General features: G+C 45.1%; 1 long non-coding RNA gene across 1 annotated transcript; it reads right to left on the bottom strand.

Annotated features, from left to right (window-relative positions):
* Positions 1-10,431: 10,431 nt before the first annotated feature.
* On the bottom strand, positions 10,432-21,421 carry LOC126993132 (uncharacterized). The gene is made up of 3 exons (XR_007747435.1): positions 20,777-21,421; positions 17,110-19,588; positions 10,432-10,579 (listed from the first exon to the last, which is right to left on the bottom strand). It is a non-coding gene; the product is annotated as an uncharacterized LOC126993132 (long non-coding RNA).
* Between the last annotated feature and the right edge of the window lie 1,853 nt (positions 21,422-23,274).

Here is a 23,274-nt window from a genome sequence, read left to right as displayed (position 1 = left end):
CTGTGTGTGTGAGAGTGCTGTGTGATGTGTGCTGAGTGCTGTGCTGTGTGTGTTGTGCTGTGTGCTGTGGTGTGCTGAGTGCTGTGCTGAGTGCTGTGCGGTGTGTGTTGTGCTGTGTGTGAGTGTGCTGTGTGATGTGTGCTGAGTGCTGTGCTGTGTGTGTGCTGTGTGTGTGCTGTGTGTTGTGCTGTGTGCTGGAGTGTTGTGGTGTGTGAGAGTGCTGGGTGATGTGCGCTGAGTGTTGTGTGTTGTGCTGAGTGCTGTGTGCTGAAGTGTTGTGCTGTGTGAGAGTGCTGGGTGATGTACGCTGAGTGTTGTGTGTTGTGTGTTGTGCTGTGTGAGAGTGCTGGGTGATGTGTGCTGTGTATTGTGCTGTGTGTTGTGCTGTGTGAGAGTGCTGGGTGATGTGTGCTGAGTGTTGTGTGCCGTGTGTTGTGCTGTGTGAGAGTGCTGGGTGATGTGTGTTGTGTGTTGTGCTGTGTGTTGTGCTGTGTGAGAGTGCTGGGTGATGTGTGTTGTGTGTTGTGCTGTGTGTTGTGCTGTGTGAGAGTGCTGTGTAATGTATGCTGTGTGCTGTGCTGTGTGAGAGTGCTGGGTGATGTGTGCTGAGTGTTGTGTGCTGTGTGTTGTGCTGTGTGAGACTGCTGGGTGATGTGTGCTGTGTGTTGTGCTGTGTGTTGTGCTGTGTGAGAGTGCTGGGTGATGTGTGCTGTGTGTTGTGCTGTGTGAGTGTGTTGGGTGACGTGTGCTGTGTGTTGTGTGTTGTGCTGTGTGTTGTGTGAGTGTGTGGTGGGTGATGTGTGCTGTGTGTTGTGTGTTGTGCTGTGTGTTGTGCTGTGTGAGTGTGCTGGGTGATGTGTGCTGTGTGTTGTGTGTTGTGCTGTGTGTTGTGCTGTGTGAGTGTGCTGGGTGATGTGTGCTGTGTATTGTGTGTTGTACTGTGTGTTGTGCTGTGTGAGTGTGCTGGGTGATGTGTGCTGAGTGCTGTGTGTTGTGTGTTGTGCTGTGTGTTGTGCTGTGTGATGTGTGCTGGGTGATGTGTGCTGTGTGTTGTGCTGTGTGATGTGTGCTGGGTGATGTGTGCTGTGTGTTGTGCAGTGTGAGAGCGCTGTGTGATGTGTGCTGTGTGTTGTGCTGTGTGAGAGTGCTGGGTGATGTGTGCCTAGTGCTGTGTGCTGTGTGTTGTGCTGTGTGAGTGTGCTGTGTGCTGTGTTGTGCTGTGTGAGAGTGTTGAGTGCTGTGTGCTGTGTTGTGCTGTGTGAGAGTACTGAGTGCTGTGTGCTGTGTGTTATGCTGTGTGTTGTGCTGTGTGCTGTGGTGTGCTGTGTGAGAGTACTGCGTGCTGTGTGCTGTGTGTTATGCTGGAAGCTGTGTGTTGTGGTGTGTGCTGTGGTGTGCTGTGTGAGAGTACTGAGTGCTGTGTGCTGTGTGTTATGCTGGAAGCTGTGTGCTGTGGTGTGCTGTGTGAGAGTACTGAGTGCTGTGTGCTGTGTGTTATGCTGGAAGCTGTGTGCTGTGGTGTGCTGTGTGAGAGTACTGAGTGCTGTGTGCTGTGTGTTATGCTGGAAGCTGTGTGTTGTGCTGTGTGCTGTGGTGTGCTGTGTGAGAGTACTGAGTACTGTGTGCTGTGTGTTATGCTGGAAGCTGTGTGCTGTGTGCGTGCATGGTTATTACACATTCCACCATCAGCTTACTCTAGTATATCGCTGGAGTTTTTAAACCTCGTATGAGTATTAATAAAGCTGTGGCTAGTTAGGCTATTTACTTTTATTTCTAGGCTAGGAAGTTAATAGAGAGAGTCCATAGAGTTCTGTCGACATTATTACAAACACAATCGAAATCTTGATCTTGATCTTGATGTCACAGGTGGCTTGAGATTTCTCCCAGCCAGGCCTTTGTATCGGCAGCTCCTGTGAAAGAAAACAAAAACATGCGGAAAGTCTATGTTCTACTCGGGGCAAGATATCATTGCCTACATCTTGCACGCCACATGCTCTCCATGCAGGAACTCTTTCACCGCCTCAATCACTCGTCCACTCGTCTCTCCATTCAGCCCCAGCAGCAGCACCATCCAGGATCAAAGGATCCTTTGATCCTGGCACCATCCACTCCTTTACCGTCCTCCCATTCACTCCACGTCCCATCTCACTCAGAAACACATGCATCATCTTCGTTATCTCCCTGTCATACTTCTTACATTTCAGCACTACATGCTGCACAGTCTCGTCCACACCCCTGCCACACATCTGGCACACTTTGCTGCGGGACTCAGACCATCTATAGTTCCTTGCATTCACATCCAGACACTGCGCTCTAGCACGGAAAAGAAGATCACCTCCCAAGCTTCCCTCATACCACACCTCACACTTTGGGGCCTCTTTCTCCCTGTACCAGTCGAGGGTTTCCTTTCTTTCCATCTCATTCTTCCACTTGCTCAATCCCTCATCTTTTACTGCCATATCTATCACATTTTTCCACTTTCTTACATCCCACTCAAACTCCGCTCCATTTCTGTTTGTTATTCTGCATTCAAACACATTTTGCCTATCTTCAAAGGGTCGGTATACCCACCTACTAAGCGCAACATTCCTGTTTATCATTTGCCCACATTTATTCGCCCATTTGCCATCCTCTTATATTCCACAAGTATACTTTTCTTGCTAATCTTGCATCCTCTATTCGCTCCAGTCTCACTTTATACCTCAGGGTTGCCTTCACTGGTCTTTCCCTAAAAGTGCTCCATCCCATGTCACCCCTAAGAGCCTCTACTGCTGCAAACCTTGGTGCATTCAGTGCCATTCTTGCTACCCTATTCTGCCCCACTTCCAGTTTCTCTATCTCTCTCTCGTTCCACGTCACCACATCCATTCCATACATAATGCTCGGGACAGCCACACTCTTCCCCACCTCACGGATGACATCATACTTACTCGCTCTCATCCTCGCTGCACTCTCCAGATGGCCTACCCACTGGTTCGTCATACTTTTTTTTTTTTTTTTTTTGGTATTTCGTTGGGGATATACCCCAATGGAGGAAGGCGGTGCATGCCGCGCAACCCCCTAGACGGCTGGTAGAGAGATACCCAATTCTTTTCAAGGAGGAGGCCCAACAACGGGGGTGTGGGTGTCGGAAAGAGCCCACCTGTCCACCCCCATGGTAACTGATAGGTCTCGAACCCACGCCCTAGCACCCCGCCGAAGCGCAAGGCAGAGAGACTACCACGGGACCACGGGAGCCCCCATTCGTCATACTTATTTTCTCATTCTTGATAAATTGGTCTTGGTCTTGGCTCACGAGGCAGCCACTCCGTTACTCAGCTCCAAAACGCTCTCTTTTTAACGGGGTAACTATACGTTTTTTTTGTTTTATTTTGTATTTTACTGAAATTGAATGAGATATATTAACAAGCGCCTTATTAGTATTATTACACCGAAGAGGAGGGGAGGAAAGGAAGAGGATTTGGAGGAGGAGGAGTGGAAGGAAGAGGAAAAGGAGGAAGAAAAGGAGGAAGAGAAATAGAAGGAAGGAAGGAAAGGGAAGGGGAAGAGAAGAAGGAAAAGAGGAGGAAACGGAGAAAGAGAAATAGAAGGAAGGAAGGAAGGAAAGGGAAGGGGAAGAGAAGAAGGAAAATACTCAAAAGAGGAGGAATAAGGAAGAGAAAAAGAAGGAAAGAAGAGGAAGGGGAAGAGAAGAAGAAGGAAAAGAGGAGGAATAAGGAAGAGGAAAAGAAGGAAAAAAAAGTAAAGGCGGTCAATGTGGATGACTAAACTGTTAGGCCAGGTAAGTTAACAAGCAATTAGGCCTCTCACCGGTTTTACGTGACACTTATTAAATGTAAGCAACACAGACAATGTAACAACAAAATTTTCATGCTATAATTTTTTTTCCTTTCTCGTGTGTGTGTGTGTGTGTGTGTGTGTGTGTGTGTGTGTGTGTGTGTGTGTGTGTGTGTGTGTGTGTGTGTGTGTGCGTGGTTTACCTTCAATTAGTGTCACGTAAAGAAGGTCAAAGGTTTCATTACACGCTGACTTACCTGGCCTGACGAGTTTGATTGCCTGCACACACCTTGCCTTCCTCCTCCTCTTCCTCCTCCTCCTCTTCTTAATATTTATCATAGGAAGAAGAAGACGAAGAAGAAAACGAGGAAAAAGACGAAGAAGACGAAGACGAAGATAATAGTAATAATAATAATAATAATAATAATAATAATAATAATAATAATAATAATAATAATAATAATAATAATAATAATAATAATAAGAAGAAGAAGAAGAAGAAGAAGAAGAAGAAGAAGAAGAAGAAGAAGAAGAGGAACAAGAAGAAGAAAAAGAAGAAAAAGAAGAAGAAAAAGAAAAGAAAAGAAAAGAAAAAGAAACAGAAGATGAAGAGGAAGAAGAAAAAGAAGAAGAAGAATAGTGTAGTCCCCGTTATTGCTGTGACGGTAGTTTTGTATATATATGAAATCATCGCCCAAGGAACGTTTTGTATTTACCAGACTTTCAGAAAGACCTTGGCGGGGTACCACGCGAACGACTCGTTAAGAACCTAAAATTAGAGGGTTCAGGAGACGGTCTGCTGCTGGGGTAAAAGTATGGGTCACTAGGAAGCAGTTAACAACAATTACTCTGGCTTTGGATTAGGATTAAAAAATCTACGTGAACAAATACTGCAGCGCAACACTCGCTGCGTTAGGTACAGCCTGGGCCACACCTGCGACTTTAGTCTGGTCAATTTAGTGTTTGACCCCAAAAAAAAAAGAAAAAAAAGTTTTTTATTGATGTTTATTACTATGATGTGTGGGGAACAACAGACTAAAAGATGACCAGAAAATGATCACCACAAAGGTCCTAACTAGGATGTCATAAAACGATGACAGCCATCGCACTGAAAATAGCCAATATTTCCTTAATTCAAAGCTGTAGCTGTAGGTTGCAGAAGATTTTGCTATTTTTTTAAAACTAAGTACATGTTTTATTTTGATATAACAATTTTTTATACTAAGTACATATTTTATTTTGATACAACAATTTTTTATACTAAGTACATGTTTTATTTTGATACAACAATTTTTATACTAAGTACATGTTTTATTTTGATACATTAATTTTTTTATACTAAGTACATGTTTTATTTTGATACAACAATTTTTATACTATACATGTTTTATTTTGATACAACAATTTTTATACTAAGTACATGTTTATTTTATTTTGATATAAAAATGATTATAGAAAGGCCGATAGGCGAGGTCATGACGTCATCAATGACATCATGACATACATGTATTTCTAAAGATTAGAATACACAGTGCATCATAAGACATACTTCATCACTGAATAACCGCGCGCCAGTTCAATAGTCACTATTTTCATCATCAGACACTGCTTCCTCACTCATGTTGTCACAATGCCCTTCTTGACATGGTCCGCATACCCGTGAACAGGTAAGTCTGTGTCTTCTGCAAGTGCACCGAACTACAACACCAGAACAGTTGCAGTGAATAATTTTCAAAAGTGTTTCTGGCGCAGGTGAAGTGTCCATCATCACTGGAACTAGACTGTTCTTCTGCAATTCCCATCCCCATTCAGTAGTGTCCATGGCCTCACCATTGTCCATCCATAGCATCACTTGGAGGTAACTCCGAAGGGAATGATACTTTGTTGCAGAGGAGGTCGGTGGCAGTCGTTCAGGTGTTACAAAGCTTTTGGCTGAACCAACTTTTTTGCAGAGACTAGAATACCTCATGTCAGACAGACTGTCTCCAGGTTTGCCACCGAACAATGCCACCATCGCTTTACACCCAGCGTCTTCAATCTCAGCTGTGTTTTTCTTAGGTGTGGAAAACATCTTAGCGCAGCTCTTTAAGACAGAATCTCCCTTCAAAACCTTGTGTAGAGCCGATTTTTTTCCGATTCCAAAAACCCTGGAAGTGGTATCGCATCCCGTGAATGCATGCAAGAACAGAAGACTGCTGCAAACATCGTATCCAAGCAACTTCTTCATAACCTTAATGTCGTATACTGTTGCAGGACTCCCTTTATCCGAGTAGAAATACAGCTTGTTGCCATCGCTGGTTGACGCATGATAAAGTAACAACACCAATAGATCTGTATCTTCGCCAATAAGACTAGTACTTTTGTTGGATGACATTGACACTTGGACTTGCAATAATTCAAACCATACGTCCTAGACATAATGTTTATCAAGAATCAGAGTAAAGTTTGAAAACTCACTTTTGAAGAAAATCACGGCACAATTTATATACCGCGCTATGAATATAACAAGACTACTGTTTTTATACTCCTCACACTCACATTTTATAGCTTTGGCGGCCATATTCTTTGACGTCACATTTGGACCCTTTGTGGTAACTATATTTTGGTAAACTTTTAATATGTTTTTCCCCACATGTAATACTACCAAAAGAAACAATAAAACGCTTTCTTGGAATTTTTTTAGGGTTAGAGGTGTTTTTTTCATATTTTGACTGGACTACTTAGCATATGCAGATTTATCACTGTTCAAGAGGAGAGTATCGAGACGCCTCTCCACCTCTCTTTTGGCCACTTTTTACTACTCTGTTTTATAGAAGCAGCGATTAGCGGTTTATTTTCCCTTCACTTTTGTTTGCCCTTGAGCTGCCTCCTTTACTGAAAAAAAAGTATTTGTGCGCTTGTTTAGCAGGAAACTACTTCAAAGGGTAAATATAAATTCAGTAAATTAAATTATGATAAAAAGATCCGTTCGGCGATGATGACAGATTTGCGTGACGAGCAGGGTCCGTAAAGCCCCAAATAAACTGCCGAATTTTTGTTCACGAATGTGCGCGAATATGCAAGTCATCCTGTGTCGTGGACAAGTTCGGCATCTTTCTTGCCTGTTCTTAGCCATTCGGGGACATGTCTGCGACTTTTGACAGTTGGTCACGACCGCCACGAAAGTTTCATGTTGCATGAAAAATTCGTGGCCGTTCGCGGAATGTGCACGAATGCTAAATGGCCGCCGATTTGTCGCCGAAATGTCGCCGACATGTCCCAGACAATACGGCGTCCAATTCGCGGTGTTCGGCGAATTGTCGCCGAATTTTGACCATTGAAATTTTAATTTTGTTGGCGAATTTGTCGCCGACATGTCGCCGACTATTCGGGAACATGTCTCCGAATGGCCGAGACTATTCGGGGACATGTCCCCGAATATTCGGCGAACATTCGGCGAATTAATCACGACACGGCAATCGGGTCGCGGTGGGAGGTGTACACGGGGGTCTATCTATCTATATCTATATCTATATCTATCTGTCTATCTATCTATCTATCTATCTATCTATCTATCTATCTATCTATCTATATCTATATATATATATCTATATCTATATCTATCTATCTATCTATATATATATATATATATATATATATATATATATATATATATATATATATGGAATAAAATAATATAATAATATATAGTAAACAACAAAATATGAAAAACAAGAAGAATCGTGAATTTATAAAATAGGCGTAAAACTAACATTTTCATTTATTCAATAATTTACTATTTATTACTTTATTTATTTCTTAATATCATTATTCTGCCATTATTTAACCTTTGTTTCATTTTTTTGTTATTTAAATTTATTTCTTCTTTCAGTTACTGGTTTCTTTATTAATATTACGTAAACATTCATTCATTCTAAAATATTTGTAGGAGGGCAAAACAAAAACAAGTCACATTTATACATTTTATTACACATACTATCATACATATTGCCACATATTATCACACACGGTATTTACTCGCCCACAACAAGTTGCGAGAGACGAGGTGGGCTCTTCAGCTGCCGGTGAGGAGGTGTGTTGCACCCCGGATTCCCGTGCTTTTATATGCCACATGGGCATCAGATGATCAGCTGTCAGAAATCTTGGCACTGTCGGGGAATTGTACCCGACATGTCGCCGACACTTCGGGGACACAAGAAGACAATTCGGAGACTTGTCGCCAATTATTCCGCGACAAAAAAAACGTTACAATTTCAGATTTTGAACTCGGCGACATGGACGCCGAATAGTCGGCGACATGTCTCCGAATTGTCCCCGAATTTTCTTGAGCATTCGCCGACATGTCGCCGAATGGTCACGAACTGTAAGAATCTTGGTCATGTCGGCGAACCGGTCGCCGAATTTTCTCACGAACTGATTCGGCGACAAGTTCATGGCCAAAATTCGGCAGTGTATACGAGGCTGAAGAGTCTTCTCAGCAAACTATCACAGCGTCCACGGCATACACGTAAACCAATTAAAGCCCTAAATACACTGCCGAATTTGGGTTCACGAACGTGCGCAAATATGCAAGTCATCTAGTGTCGTGGACAAGTTCGGCATCTTTCTTGCCTGTTCTTGGCCATTCGGGGACATGTCTGCGTCCACCGCGCGACTTTTGACAGTTGGTCACGACCGCCACGAAAGTTTCATGTTGCATGAAAAATTCGCGGCCGTTCGCCGAATGTGCAAGAATGCTAAATGGACGCCGAATTGTCGCCGAAATGTCGCCGACATGTTCCAGACAATTCGGCGTCCAATTCGCGGTGTTCGGCGAATTGTCGCCGAATTTTGACCTTGAAATTATAATTTTGTTGGCGAATTTGTCGCCGACATGTCGCCGGCTATTCGGGGACATGTCTCCGACATGTCGCCGAATGGCCAAGACTATTCGAGGACATGTCCCCGAATATTCGTCGAACATTCGGCAAATTAATCAAGACACGGCAATCGGGTCGCGGTGGGAGGTGTACACGGGGGGGGGGTCTCTCTCTCTCTCTCTCTCTCTCTCTCTCTCTCTCTATCTCTATATATATATATATATATATATATATATATATATATATATATATATATATATATGATAAAATAATATAATAATAAATAGTAAACAAGAAAATATGAAAAACAAGAAGAATCGTTAATTTGTAAACTTGTATGAAACTTACATTTTCATTTATTTCATAATTTGTTCACTATTTATTACATTATTTATTCCTTAATATCATTATTCTGCCATTATTTAACCTTTGTTTCATTTTTTAGTTATTTAAATTTATTTCTTCTTTCAGTTACTGGTTTGTTTATTAATATTATGTAAACATTCATTCATTCTAAAATATTTGTAGGAGGGCAAAACAAAAACAAGTCACATTTATACATTTTATTACACATACTATCATACATATTACCACATATTATCACACATGGTATTTAGTCCCCCACAACAAGTTGCGAGAGACGAGGTGGGCTCTTCAGCTGCCGGTGAAAAAGTGTGTTGCACCCCGGACTCCCGTGCTTTTATATGTCACATGGGCATCAGATGATCAGCTGTCAGAAATCTTGGCACTGTCGGAAAATTGTCCCCCGATATGTCTCCGACACTTCGGGGACATACGAAGACAATTCGGAGACTTGTCGCCAATTATTCCGCGACAAAAATAACGTTAAAATTTCAGATTTTGAACTCGGCGACACGGACGCCGAATAGCCGGCGACATGTCTCCGAATTGTCCCCGAATGGTCTTTAGCATTCGCCGACATGTCGCCGAATGGTCACGAACTGTAAGAATCTTGGTCATGTCGGCGAACCGGTCGTCGAATTTTTTCACGAACTGATTCGGCGACAAGTTCGTGGCCAAAATTCGGCAGTGCATTTGGGGCTTAACACAACACAGCAGGGAGCGCACTACGATGCAACGGTGTACCAGGTGAGCAGCAGTGCAGCAGGTGACCGTGTACTGCCGACGGTGTCCAGGCATCCAGGTGCATCAGGTACCCACGTGGAGACTGTTGGCATGCGGCACTCAAGAGAATTTGGTCAAGACTGAGGAGGAGGAGGAGGAGGAGGAGGAGGAGGAGGAGGAGGAGGAGTTGGAGGAGGAGGAGGAGGGGGGGAGGAAAACACACATCAGAGATATTATTTAAATTACTCTCATCACATGCACTAAGCTACAACAACAAAGAGCCACGAAACTCACACCACACGCATCAACAACTTGTGGCTCGTGGTGTTCACAAGGGATACCATTCGGGAATCAGACGATAAAACGCATGCACAGGGCGATACTTAATAAACAACACACTCACTGGTTACACGGAACAATAGCAGACAATATAAAGACAAAACTCATTGGAAAGTATTTAGGACCATTGTCATGATTTCATTATTCAAGGAAAAATACCGCGGGAGTCCCCGCCATTTTGATTGAGAGAAAGGGAAGATGCATCACAGGACAGGCGGGAAAACCAAGGCGGGAAACAGCACCTATTTCAAATCATATTCGTTATTGCTGCCAAAGCTGAATTATGAGTGGGATGCATGACCCACTATTACCTAGTGCATGTGTTAGGTTATTAATAAATAATAATCCATAGCCGTTAGGGCGTTTTAGTGTAAGTGTTATGCAGAAAGAGAGATGTCAGTGTAGCGAGAGCTGGCATCTTGACCGCGAAGCCCGGCAGCTGAGCCTTGTGGGTCTTCGCCGCTTCCCGCAGCCATCTTGCTCCCAGACACTACCGTGACCAGACGTCCCGCACCAACCTCCCGCACCACGTGTCCTTCGAGGTGGTTTACCTGCCTTTGTAATATCCACAAGTCAGGGTGACTGTGTACTACAGGCGAGGGAAGCCCTTGGAGGTAAGGTACGAGAGGCGGCGTGCTGCAGAGAGGTACGAGAGAGGACTGAAGGAAGACTCCAGGGCTCCAGACTACGAGGGAGATCAGGTGTGGCTTGTGCTTCGCCCACCTACAGTTAAATACTCTATTTGCATAGGATGTTTTAAGATAGATAGCTAGGTTGCTGTGTGCCTGGAATTAATTAATTATTTCTTAATTTCCAGCGAGTTTCTTTGTTGCTTTAACTCGGCAGCGTCGGCGGACCCATTTTTGGGCTCCCGGGAGTCGGTACGCTAAAACGGTGGACCCCGTATGGGGCTCGGCTCAAAACGCCTAATTCGAGCTAATTGTAGGCGGGGGCGGCATAGAGCAACCCACCATGCACGCCCTGGGTCATTGTGGTGAGTGATTGATCTTGAGGTGAGCTCATTTGTCATAGGTGGGGCTGTAAGGTCATGGCAGACTGAATTAGCTATCCATACAGTAATCACTTGTCAAATTCTCTAAAGCAGACAACAAGCGACTCCCGGCTAGATGGTACGTGTCACGAGACTGTTTATTTTGTAACAAACACCACCCCCAGAAAATGGAGTTTGAGTATAAATAAATATTTTTATCGGCTTTATGGTTATGAAAAGAGTACTCTGACATACGTTCCATGCTCTTTTCTTAGTCTCAAAATGCAGTGTACTGGTGCCGTTTCTCGGCCACTTCTCGGGTTTCCCATAGCCGAAGCCCACGGGTTAAATAAACTTAAGAGCAGGTTCATCTCGTCTTTGCTTGTCCTATGAGAGATGTGACTGGTCATAAATAATAAGTGACTAGAAGGGGCTGTGAGTCTGAGAACTAAATTTTCAGATATTTTATTTTATATTTTTTATTGCTGAGAATTTACGGGATTTTCGAAAGTCCAGACCTTTCAAGAACCCCACATAAAATGGCGCCCGAAGCAGTAAACTGACCTTACACTCCATAGGAAAGTATTGGCTGTTAGGCTCGAAGTATTTATCTCGCAAGATGTCTATATCACAGTGGAAACTGGAAGCGGATGTGTTAGGGTACAATGCTAAGGAAACCAGAGAATATATAATCAAAGAGCAAGAAAAAGCGATAGAGCGTGAACAGGAGGAATACCAGCTAGAATTACGGAAACTGGAAGCTGAGAGAGAGCGAGAAAAGGAGGCCCATGCAGTAAAAATGGCCGAGCTAGCGGCGAATAATGGGAATGGTAATAACTCTCAGAATAATAAAGTAGTTTCTCCAAAGCTAAAGCTTAATCATTTCAAGGAAGGTGACAAGATTGAGATATTTATAGCGCGGTTTGAGGAAGCCGCTAACTTAATGCAGTATGACGAGGTCACCAAGCGTGTGCAATTCATGAGTCTTTTTGAAGGTAAAGCTTTGGAGGTGATTCATAGATTGGATGATAACTCTCGTGAGTATAAAGATATGAAGGAGGCATTATTGGCAGCTTATGGAATGTCTGTTGATGATTTGAAGAATCAGTTTTCCTCTGCCTCCATAAATGACGATGAGACAGCAATTCAATTTGCTGCTCGCCTCAAGGGGTACTTAGAACAATGGCTCAAGAAAGACGGTGCTGAGGAGACAGCTGAAGGTGTGAAGGACCTAATATTGCGTGCGCAGTACGTAAAATCCTGCCCAGATGAATTAGTCACGAGGCTCAAAATAGACAAGGTGAGGAAATTGGAAGTTATGAAGGAAATGGCTAATTCCTATTTTGAGGCCTGCGGTAGGACGAAAAAGCCTGTAATTAAAAGCAATAACATGCAGAGTGAAGTCCCTAGAAAGATTGGTTCAGGCGTCGCCACCAACCATGGTGCGATCAGCCGCCCATGGCCTTCAGCCAAAAGTAACCAGAATTATGCACCGCGTCCGAAAACTGGAAATTATGGGTCGCGACCGTATCAGGGAAATAAGTGGCACAAAAATGCTGCAGTAAGACAAGAAAGTGCAACGCAGCATGGTAATTATGGTAGAGAGCAGGGTTCGCCACCACATGTGCCTTCCGTGAACGGCCAGTATCGCGATGAGGCGCAGAATCAATGACTAGTGGCCGGCGCAGCCACTGATCAGTACGATGATCGGTTGAATTTGAGTAAAGGTTGGGTAGGAGACCGAGAGGTTACGGTGATGCGGGATAGTGGTTCTACCATTTGTACACTGAGGCACAGCTTAGCTAGGAGCCATGAATTCACAGGCAAACGTAGAAAAATATGGCTGTTGAATAGCGCGCCAGCGATAGCTCCTGAAGTCAAGATAAAAGTCAAGTCACCCTATTACACAGGCTGAATCATGGCGGTGACACTCGAAACACCGCTGTATGATTTAGTGATTGGCAACATTCCCGGAGCTACTAACGGGGTGAGTAAAAATCCAGTCACTCAAACACCTAACGCGGTGTTGGAGCAAGAGGATTTTTGAGAAAGTGAAAGGGTACAAGGAGAAGGTGAACCTCAGATTGGTGCAGCAGTAGTGACCCGAGCAGCTGCTAAGCGTAAGAGTACTGTTAGGCCTCTCATGGTTACATCTCCTGAAGATCTAACTAACAGCGAGGACGTAAGGAAGGAGGTGGAGAGAGACGACACCCTACACGGCGTACGCCAACGTTTGCAGGAAAACAGTGTCATACAGCTGAACGCCAACCGCGTCAGTTTTATCAAGCAGCGTGGCTTGGTATATAGGCAGATTATCTCTCCCTCGGGTGAAAGGAAATTGCAGTTAGTTGTGCCTGCGAGATACAGAGGGGCTGTTCTCAAGTTAGGTCACAGTACTACTCTAGGCGGTCACATGGGAAAAACCAAGACACTCGCTCGCGTACAAGCACATTTTTATTGGCCAGGGATAGGCCAGGAGGTAGCTAGATATGTGAGGTCGTGCGATGTGTGTCAAAAGACAATAGATAGGGGTAGGGTAAAGCCACTGCCCATTATTGATTCTCCCTTTGAAAGAGTATCGGTAGATCTGGTGGGGCTGATCGAGCCCCGAGCCAGCGATGGCTCCCGGTACATTCTTACGCATGTAGATTTTGCCACGCGTTGGGCGGAAGTGGTGACGCTGAAGAATATTGAAACGCAAACTGTGGCTGAAGCTCTCATGACTATATTTTGCCGAGTAGGTATACTCAGACAGATACTGAGTGATCGAGGTACTCAGTTCATCTCAGGGATGATGGAGGAAGTAATCCGTCTGCTTGCGTGCAAAGGGTTACATACCACGCCCTACCATCCCATGGAGAATGGACTGTGTGAACGTTTTAACGGTACACTTAAGAAAAGGCTTAAACGCATGGCTACCGAACAACCCAAGGAATGGCCTAGGTACCTGGCTCCTTTGTTGTTCGCGTACAGAGAAGCGCCACAGAGCTCCACCAGGTTCTCCCCGTTTGAGCTAATGTATGGAAGGTCTGTTAGGGGTCCGCTTCAGTTACTGAGAGAGCTGTGGGATGACAATGCTCCGGACCCGGACGTCAAGACCACTTACCAGTATGTGTTAGATTTAGGTGACAGGCTGAGAGAGACCTGTAACATTGCTAAGGAGGAGTTACTCAAAGCAAAACAAGTACAGAAAAGTTACTACGACAGGAAGGCAAAGTTGTGTAAGCTTAGTGTAGGAGAACAGTGTCTAGTTTTGCTTCCCACAGCGAGCAACAAGCTGTTAGCTCAGTGGAAGGGACCTTACGAGGTTCAGGAGAAGGTTAATGACCTTAATTATATTCTCCTGGTTGATGGACACCCAAAACGGTTCCACATCAACATGTTGAAACAATACTACCGGCCAGATGGAGCCACAGGTTGCTTGCGAGAAAGTGAGTATGATGAAGAGAAGGTGAGGTGTCTAGAGTTCGTTAAAGCTCACTATTCTCAACCTCAGACCGTCAGTGCATGACGTGACGTTGGGAGAAAAGTTAGCCCCAGAGGAGAGGGAACAATCAGCATCGTTGCTAGAGGGTTATGCAGAGGTTTTTTCCGACAAACCTAAGGTTGCTCGGGTACCAGAGTATCGAGTCGAGTTGACGAGCAAGGAGCCTGTCAGACAAAAGCCTTACCAGATTCCTTTATGACTGATAGACGCCGTAAAAAGCGAAATCAGTGAAATGGAGGCCGCGGTATTATAGAGAGATCAAATTTCCCCTACTGCAGCCCCATGGTAGTCGTAAGGAAGAAGGAAGGAGGAATTAGGATTTGCGCGATTATCGAAAAGTAAACGCAGTGACGCGCGTAGACGCTGAGCCAATGTCTGATCCGCAAGCCATATTTGCTACTCTGGCTGAATCTAGAATTTTTTCTAAGATAGATCTGCCGAAAGGGTTTTTCCAGATTCCTCTGAGTAAGGAAAGTTGTAAGGTGACAGCTTTTAGTACACCTGGAGGCCTGTATCAGTACAAAGCCTTACCCTTCGTGATGACCAACTCACCAGCAGCTTTTAACAAAGTCATGCGCGAGGTCATGAGAGGAATGGAAGGAGTGGAGCTTTTCGTGGATGACGTATTAATTCACTCACCCACATTCAGGCAGCATCTAGAGACCCTCAGGTTAGTGTTGGAGCGGCTTCGGCGCTACAACCTGACCATTAAGCCCAGTAAGTGCTTGATTGGGCACGAAAAGGTGACATTCTTAGGACATGTCATTGGTGAAGGACAGTATGGATGTCAGATGGATAAAATAGAAAAGGTTAGAAATACTCCACGTCCTCAGACCAAAACTCAGGTAAAGTCATTCTTGGGCTTAGTTGGATATTACCGGGATTATATCCCCAATTGCGCTGTCATTGCTGCCCCTCTGCATGAATTGTTGAGAAAACATGCACCCAATAAGGTACTATGGACAGGCGCTCAAGAGGAAGCCTTCGCGACACTTAAGAGCATGTTATGCAAAGAGCCCATTTTGCAGCTGCCTGATTTCAATAAGAAGTTCATTCTGCGTACCGATGCATCACAGGAGGGCATTGGTGCCGTGTTGATGCAAGAAAGTAATAATCAGGTGTTTCCTGTAAGTTATTACAGCAGGAAGTTGCGTCCAGCTGAGAGAAACTACTCTACGGTAGAAAAGGAGATCCTTGCAGTAGTAGAGGGAATCAAGAAATATTACTTTTACGTAAATGGCGAAAAATTCGTTCTCGAAACTAATCATATGCCCCTAGCCAGTTTGAAAACTTCTAAGAACGCAAATGCATGTCTAGTAACAGAGTAAGATGATCAAAGTGTGCAGATTAGGTGGCTTTCGAGGATGGTTGGCGGAGAGTTTTGCGGCATGCTAAAAATTTAAGTTGCATGGTATGGTGCATGGTGTGATAATGTAGGAAAAATCAGGCAGTTAGCCAGGAATTTATACAATAAGTTACACCATTTTACACCTACCTACAGCTACTCCACATCTGTCCCACCTACACTGTGTATACATACATAACACCATTTACATATTGTGAATAATTGTAGTCAAGTTCGCCAAGCCCGCTCTAAAAGGTACTGGCGCCTCGCTATGGATTTTTCCTCTAGTTTGAGTATTAACGTAAATGTTGAGGTTTTTCACTCACAGGCGAACCGTCAATTACCTGAGCAGAGGTTAACTGACATACACCACAGTATGAGAGGGTGTGTGAAAAAGTGTGAAAACATACTGTCAGGAACATGCTAATTCGGTAGGTGCAGGTGTAGGGCATGTTACCAGTGTTGGCAGCGTATCACAGTTAAAAACTTTTCTCTGAAGACAAAAGTTTTCTTAAAGGGGGGGCGAAATGTCATGATGTCATTATTCAAGGAATAGCCCGTGGAAAAATACCGCTAGAGTCCCCGCCATTTTGATTGAGAGAGCGGGAAGATGCACCACAGGACAGGCGGGAAAACTAGAAGGCGGGAAACAGCACCTATTTCAAATTATATTCGTTATTACTGCCAAAGCTGAGCTATGTGTGGGATGCATGACCCACTATTACTAGTGCATGTGTTAGGTTATTAATAAATAATAATCCATAGCCGTTAGGGCGTTTTAGTGTAAGTGTTATGCAGAAAGAGAGATGTCAGTGTGGCGAGAGCTGGCATCTTGACCGCAGAGCCCGCTGCTACCTCCTTGCCGTGGTGCAAGAAAATTGTACGCCAAGCTGCCTGCTCCTCCACCTTTCACCGTAGCGATGCTGAGAGGGCCGCCAGTGTATCTATCCAGCACTACGAACACTTCCTGCCTCGTCCACACATGTACCGTCGCTCCGGTCTCATGGTTCGCCGCCATAATGTAGTGTGTGCTCGTCCAAGGCCTTGGCTCGTCTCCGGCTTGGGTACCGGCGAGTGTGGCAGCTGGCCGAGGCGGGGGACGCGCCTCACTTCTCCTCCTGCAAGCTGTGTGACGCGCCCAATGCTAACACCCTTGTGGGTCTTCGCCGCTTCCCGCAGCCATCTTGCTCCCAGACACCACCGTGACCAGACGTCCCGCACCAACCTCCCGCACCACGTGTCCTTCGTGGTGGTTTACCTGCCTTTGTAATATCCACAAGTCAGGGTGACTGTGTACTACAGGCGAGGGAAGCCCTTGGAGGTAAGGTACGAGAGGCGGCGTGCTGCAGAGAGGTACGAGAGAGGACTGAAGGAAGACTCCAGGGCTCCAGACCACGAGGTAGATCAGGTGTGGCTTGTGCTTCGCCCACCTACAGTTAAATACTCTATTTGCATAGGATGTTTTAAGATAGATAGCTAGGTTGCTGTGTGCCTGGAATTAATTAATTATTTCTTAATTTCCAGCGAGTTTCTTTGTTACTTTAAATAAACTTAAGAGCTGATTCATCTCGTCTTTGCTTGTCCTAAGAGAGATGTGACTGGTTATAAATAATAAGTGACTAGAAGGAGCTGTGAGTCTGAGAACTAAATTTTCAGATATTTTATTTTATATTTTTTTATTGCTGAGAATTTACGGATTTTCGTAGTCCAGACCTTTCAAGAACCCCACAGCCATATTATCAATATGTTCGGAGCACATTTATTTAACCCGGTAGCTGCGGGATCATGTTTTTTAAAGGCCCCTCTAAGCGAATTAATGAGAAAAAATCATCACTCACACAAACCATTTCATAATATATATCAACGCATTTGTGATCAGTTTATGCATTATCTATTTTGGGGGGTTTATATCATAGCAAAAATTTGGCCCGTCGCTGGAACACGATAAAGCCACAAATTTGGCCTGTCGCTGCTACCGGGTTAAAAAAGCTCTCGCGGAAGTTGTCGGGGTTTCCATTGGTGGTTTCATGAGTCTGGCGGTAGTTTTGCGAGGCTTCCGTGCTGTGAACGGGAAAAACACTCATAACAACCCGACCTAGCTTCTCTCTGGCCTTAAAAGATAGTCGTAACAAAAACCCGAAGCGTTTGATAATGTCAGTCTTACTCTGCCATCAATCCTTCATGCTCCAACTATTAAGAAGATAAAGTAAACTTAACTAAAAGTCCAAATTAGAGAACATCAAGTTTGCCGAGCCATTTTCGAAGTCCCATCAGTGGCAAGAGCTGAATTTCGAACATCACCTGTCAAAGCTAAATGTGTTGAAAGTGAACTTTTGTATGCAGAACATGCCGGAGAAGGTACAAGTGAACTGAATGAACAACTGAACAAGTGAAGTATTCTTTTACTAGCAAGACAATCATATAGTTTAAGCAACCACCAACTAATCCTAACCCGAAATCGACCTCTCTTCTGGCCTCTCGTTCTTTTTTCTTTTGACGGTCTGGCGGGCTTTTTTGTTGCTACTTTTGTTCTTTACCCTTGAGCTGCTTCCCTTGCTGTTAAAAACAATCTCTATAAACATTACCTCTTAAGAACTCACCGCCACAGTAGAAGAAATCAGAATTAAAACTCTGAGACATTGAAACCTAGAGCAGGCAAGTAAAGGACAAGACACATAACAAATCTTCTCCCCACATGAAGAGCAGACGCACAGCTTGCCGCAGACACAACCCTCCCAGTCCTCTTGAACAAGCACCTGGCCTGCACTCTTTCCGCTAGCAAGTTAGGATTGTTGCCTCCGTGCTGGCCCTGCAGACCTGCCAGGCTGACTCCCCTTCGGCTCACTGACAGACAGGTGGTGTATATTTGTATCCTCCCCAAAGGATGACTACGGGATGACAAAGGTCAATATTCTCAGACAATCCCGCCACTCACATCAACTATTTCAAAAGGCCAACAAGGAGATCAATTGGAACCGGAGTGTTCGAGAATATGACCCATAGCTATGGCACTCGCCATCTTTGTTTTGTGCCGCTCCTGCTCACTGCCTGCCACTCAGCGCTCCTGCCTCAACACAAGCTGCTGGAATCTTAAACAATACCTCTTTCATCTACTGGTGGGCAGCTTGTATCGGGCAGAAGCGCTGGACGAGAGGCGGAGTCTGAGCGGCGTGGATGCACGATGCCGTCTGGGTTATGCCACGGCCAAACATTCCCTCTCCACACCTGGCGGCGCGCTGCCTGCGGGACGCTTCCCCGAGCCTGGCAAAAAGGCAGATATGGAATGTTTTCTCGGCATTTAACGCTACACTCACACTCGTTTTGACATACAGAAACACTAAGAGAGACGAGAAACAGTTCATCAAGTCAGTAATACTACACAGCCTAAACTATTACCCAGCAGTATTATAATAGTGTATTGAATCAATCTGTATTTTTTGTTCCTGGGTCTTATTTAAAGTTTCTTGAGGCTTTTTCTGCGTGTGGTGTGTGTCTGTATACCCTTCCATGCCGGCACTGCTGCGGCAGGCGTGGCGGCTGTGGCGTGTGTCACAAGGCTGCGGTAGGCGTGGCTGTGGCTGTGATCATTTGCCCACCCAACGTTGCCTGTTAATCGCAATCACACACGCTAAGTCCAATACACAGTTGGCATACCGATCCTTGGTGACACACTGTTCGTAGCAAGGCACGACAGAGGTCTGCATCTGCAATGCAAACAAGGGTTAATCATGAGCCTAATGGTAATTCTCATCCATTCACACAGACACATTCATGCACACATAATTCTCATCCATTCACACAGACACATTCATACACACATAATTCTCATCCATTCACACAGACACATTCATACACACATAATTCTCATTCATTCACAGACACATTCATACACACATAATTCTCATCCATTCACACAGACACATTCATACACACATAATTCTCATTCATTCACAGACACATTCATACACACATAATTCTCATTCATTCACAGACACATTCATACACACATAATTTTCATTCATTCACACAGACACATTCATACACACATAATTCTCATTCATTCACACAGGCACATCCATGCACTCGTAATTCTCATCCATTGACACAGACACATCCATGCAGATATGATAAATTATATAGTCAAGAGATGCAAAAACATGTGTGGGGTCCATTTCTTTCCGTTGCAGGCACACACTTGTAGCCGGCACCGCACCGTGGCTGTTCACGGCGACAGACCGGATGGTAAGAACCAATGTCTACCCAATACGCAGGTCGACCTACGCGCATCTTGCAGCCGGTGGGTGGAGCTTTGAGTCTCTCCGGATGACGTAGAGGGAGTCCTTTCCTTCACCCCTACTCCCTCTGGTTTTCTTTCGTCCAGTGCGTCCTCTAAATGACTTTTAGGGGGGACTAATCTCTTTCCTGTGTCGGGCTTAGGAGTAGTATGTCTATACCTACCACAAAATAAATTGGTATAATCCATAATTTCCTTGTCGCTGCACTTGTAGGGACTCTGTGGAAAAGGGCAGATTGTTTCCTGCGTTCCAGTGATCAGCACCCTTTCACACTGCAAACGCATGCATCATTGTCGCTGCGGGCCAGTGCACACAGCTCAACCACCCACGCGCTGCTCCATGGCACACTGACGCCAGTCGCCAGTACCCGCCACTATAACCGCGACCCTGTCCCTCCGCGTGACGTGCCTGGGATGCGCTGAGGCGATCGAAATCTCGTAAATGTGTAGGTCAACCTGAGTTTTGGGTAGATATTGGTAAGAACGAGGCCTCACCGTGCACCGGCCACACCCGCCCACCTGCACGCCCAACCTTCCCGTAAAGCGGAGGTTCTCAAGCTTTTTCCTACCAGTGAGGTAGCAGATCATCCACCCTTACCGCAGGAATCTGACAGTAGTACTGCTGACAAGTAGAGGCTGAGGCCGCAGACAGCGACGTGGCCAGAATGAGCAGCGCCAGGAGAGACGAGCGCATTGCAGAGGCTTCGTTCAGTGCTGTCTGTCAGAATGCTGCTGATACGCGTAGTGTGCGGCACTGGAGTCACCGAACCAAGCGACGATGACAGGAACACAATTCTTCAACACGACGGTCCTCCTGTGAGTGTTGCTGCGGCCGTGTGCGTGTGTATATATCACCGCTCTGCGTACAGCTGCGGGGCGAGGCTCCAGCGGGCGGGGCACAGGATGCAGGTGCTGGGACTTGAAGGGCACGATGGTGGGGCTCAATAACGGAGAGGAAGAGGAGGAGGAGGAGGAAGCTATCAATATGGTGGTTATTTTGGGATCATTTTCCACTTTGAATTCCGTCCCTGGGAAGCCACCATGTTAGATGTGGGAGGCACATGTTCGAGAATGACCCATAGCTATGCCACTCGCCATCTTTGTTTTGTGCCGCTCCTGCTCACTGCCTACCACTCAGCGCTCCTGGCTCAACACAAGCTGCTGGAATTTCAAGCAATACCTCTTTCATCTACTGGTGGCCAGCTTGTATCGGGCAGAAGCGCTGAACGAGAAGCGGTGAGTCTGGGCGTAGTGCAGGATGCCGTTTGGGTAATGCCGCGGCCAAACATTCCCTCTCCACACCTGGCGGCGCGCTGCCTGCGGGACGCTTCAACGAAATTGGCAAAAAGGCAGATATGGAAGTGTTTTCAAGGCATGTAATGTTACAATCACACTCGTTTTGACATAGGGGAGACCTGGGATAGTTGCATACATATTTTGATACACTTTTTTCACTGCCTAAAACAACGGATGGCACTGAGCTTCTGGGTGCGTGCATGCGTCACCATCGGCTACATTGTGCAATAGTTGCAGGCCATCTCGGACAAGCCTCTGCAAGCTGGGGCAAGAAAATCAATTTTGGACCGCTTTCGTAATTATTCTCGCCATAAAGAAAATTTTAATACACCTTGCAAAAAACATAACACAATAAAGCTTACTTGGTTATTTGAAATGACTGTCTTCAAGCTTGATTTACGTGAAGACTTTTTTCGAGAAATCATGAACTAAACTGCGTCAGAAAGTATAAAGATCGGGTCAGGGCCAGTTGTTACGAGGTGTGGGATGCACAGAATGGTCCCATGAAAAAAGCACAAATGGGAATGGTAGTTATGGACTCCACCTTTGTACTTCTAATGTTGAATAAAAAAGGAGTGACAACACCCGGCCCAGCGTGAAGGAGGAAGGATCAGCACTTGCTAGATCATTGCTAATCTTGAGCAAGTTTTGTTCTGTTTATAAGTTTTCCCGTCACCACTTGATCTGAAATTATGTTTCTTTACTTAATTATTTACTGTATTACCTAAATTGAATTGCTGACTGGTGTTTATAACAAAGATTTTTAATTTCACATCTATAACAACTTACCCCGTGGCCTGTAACAATATGCTCCGTGTATGGGGCAAGTTGCATACAGTGAGTTAACACTACATATTTTGATATTTCTCAGGAATGAAAAATATACAATGTATCTGTTTAAGGTTTACAATAAAAGACATAATGAATTTTCAGCAGTAGGATTTAAAAAAAAAATATCGTGTAGTTTTTCATGGGGCAGCAAAAATGCGAAAATTGTAACAACTAGCCCCGGTTTCCCCTACAGAAACACTAAGAGAGGCGAGAGACAGATCATCAAGCCAGTAATACTACACGGCCTACACTGTTACCAAGAAGTATTATAATAGTATGTAGAATCAATCTGTATTTTTTGTTCCTGGGTTTTATTAAAAGTTTCTTGAGGCTTTTTCTACGTGCGTGTCTGTATACCCTTCCATGCCGGCACGGCTGTGGCAGGCGTGGCGTGTGTCGCAAGGTCGAGATGGGCGTGGGTGTGGCTGGTCGTGAGGGGCGTGCATGGGTGTGGCTGTAATCACTGAGTTTACTTGTCCACATTACGCCGCCTGTAAGACGCCGTCACACAGTTGAAGTCCATTATACAGCGGCCAAGCCCATCCTTGGAGACACACGATTTGTAGCAGGGCACGACAATGGTCTGCTCCTGCAATGCAAGCAAGGGTTAATCATGAGCCTGATGGTCATTCTCATCCATTCACGCAGGCACATTCATACACACATAATTCTCATTCATTCACACAGACGCTTTCATGCACACATAATATATGGGTAGGCGGTGGCCGAAGTGATAGCGTACTGGACCCACATTCGCCGCGTGATGGACGACGCGGGTTCGAATCCTCACGCTACCACTCGGATTTTTCAGTCACCGCCGAGTGGCTTAAAACTACCCACATGCTGTCCTGAAGACCACCCATCAACCCGGACTCTAGAGGAAGCCGTCCAAGCGAATCAAGAACGAGTTCCGGGGCAGCATGAGCCAATGCAAGATGGCGCCACTATAAACACTCGCCTGCGCCAGAA

Source organism: Eriocheir sinensis, unplaced genomic scaffold (assembly GCF_024679095.1).
Source record: "Eriocheir sinensis breed Jianghai 21 unplaced genomic scaffold, ASM2467909v1 Scaffold566, whole genome shotgun sequence".
NCBI classification, from domain to species: Eukaryota; Metazoa; Arthropoda; class Malacostraca; order Decapoda; family Varunidae; genus Eriocheir; species Eriocheir sinensis.
Note: the sequence above shows the minus strand (reverse complement) of the source record. Positions and strands in the feature narration are given on the sequence as shown.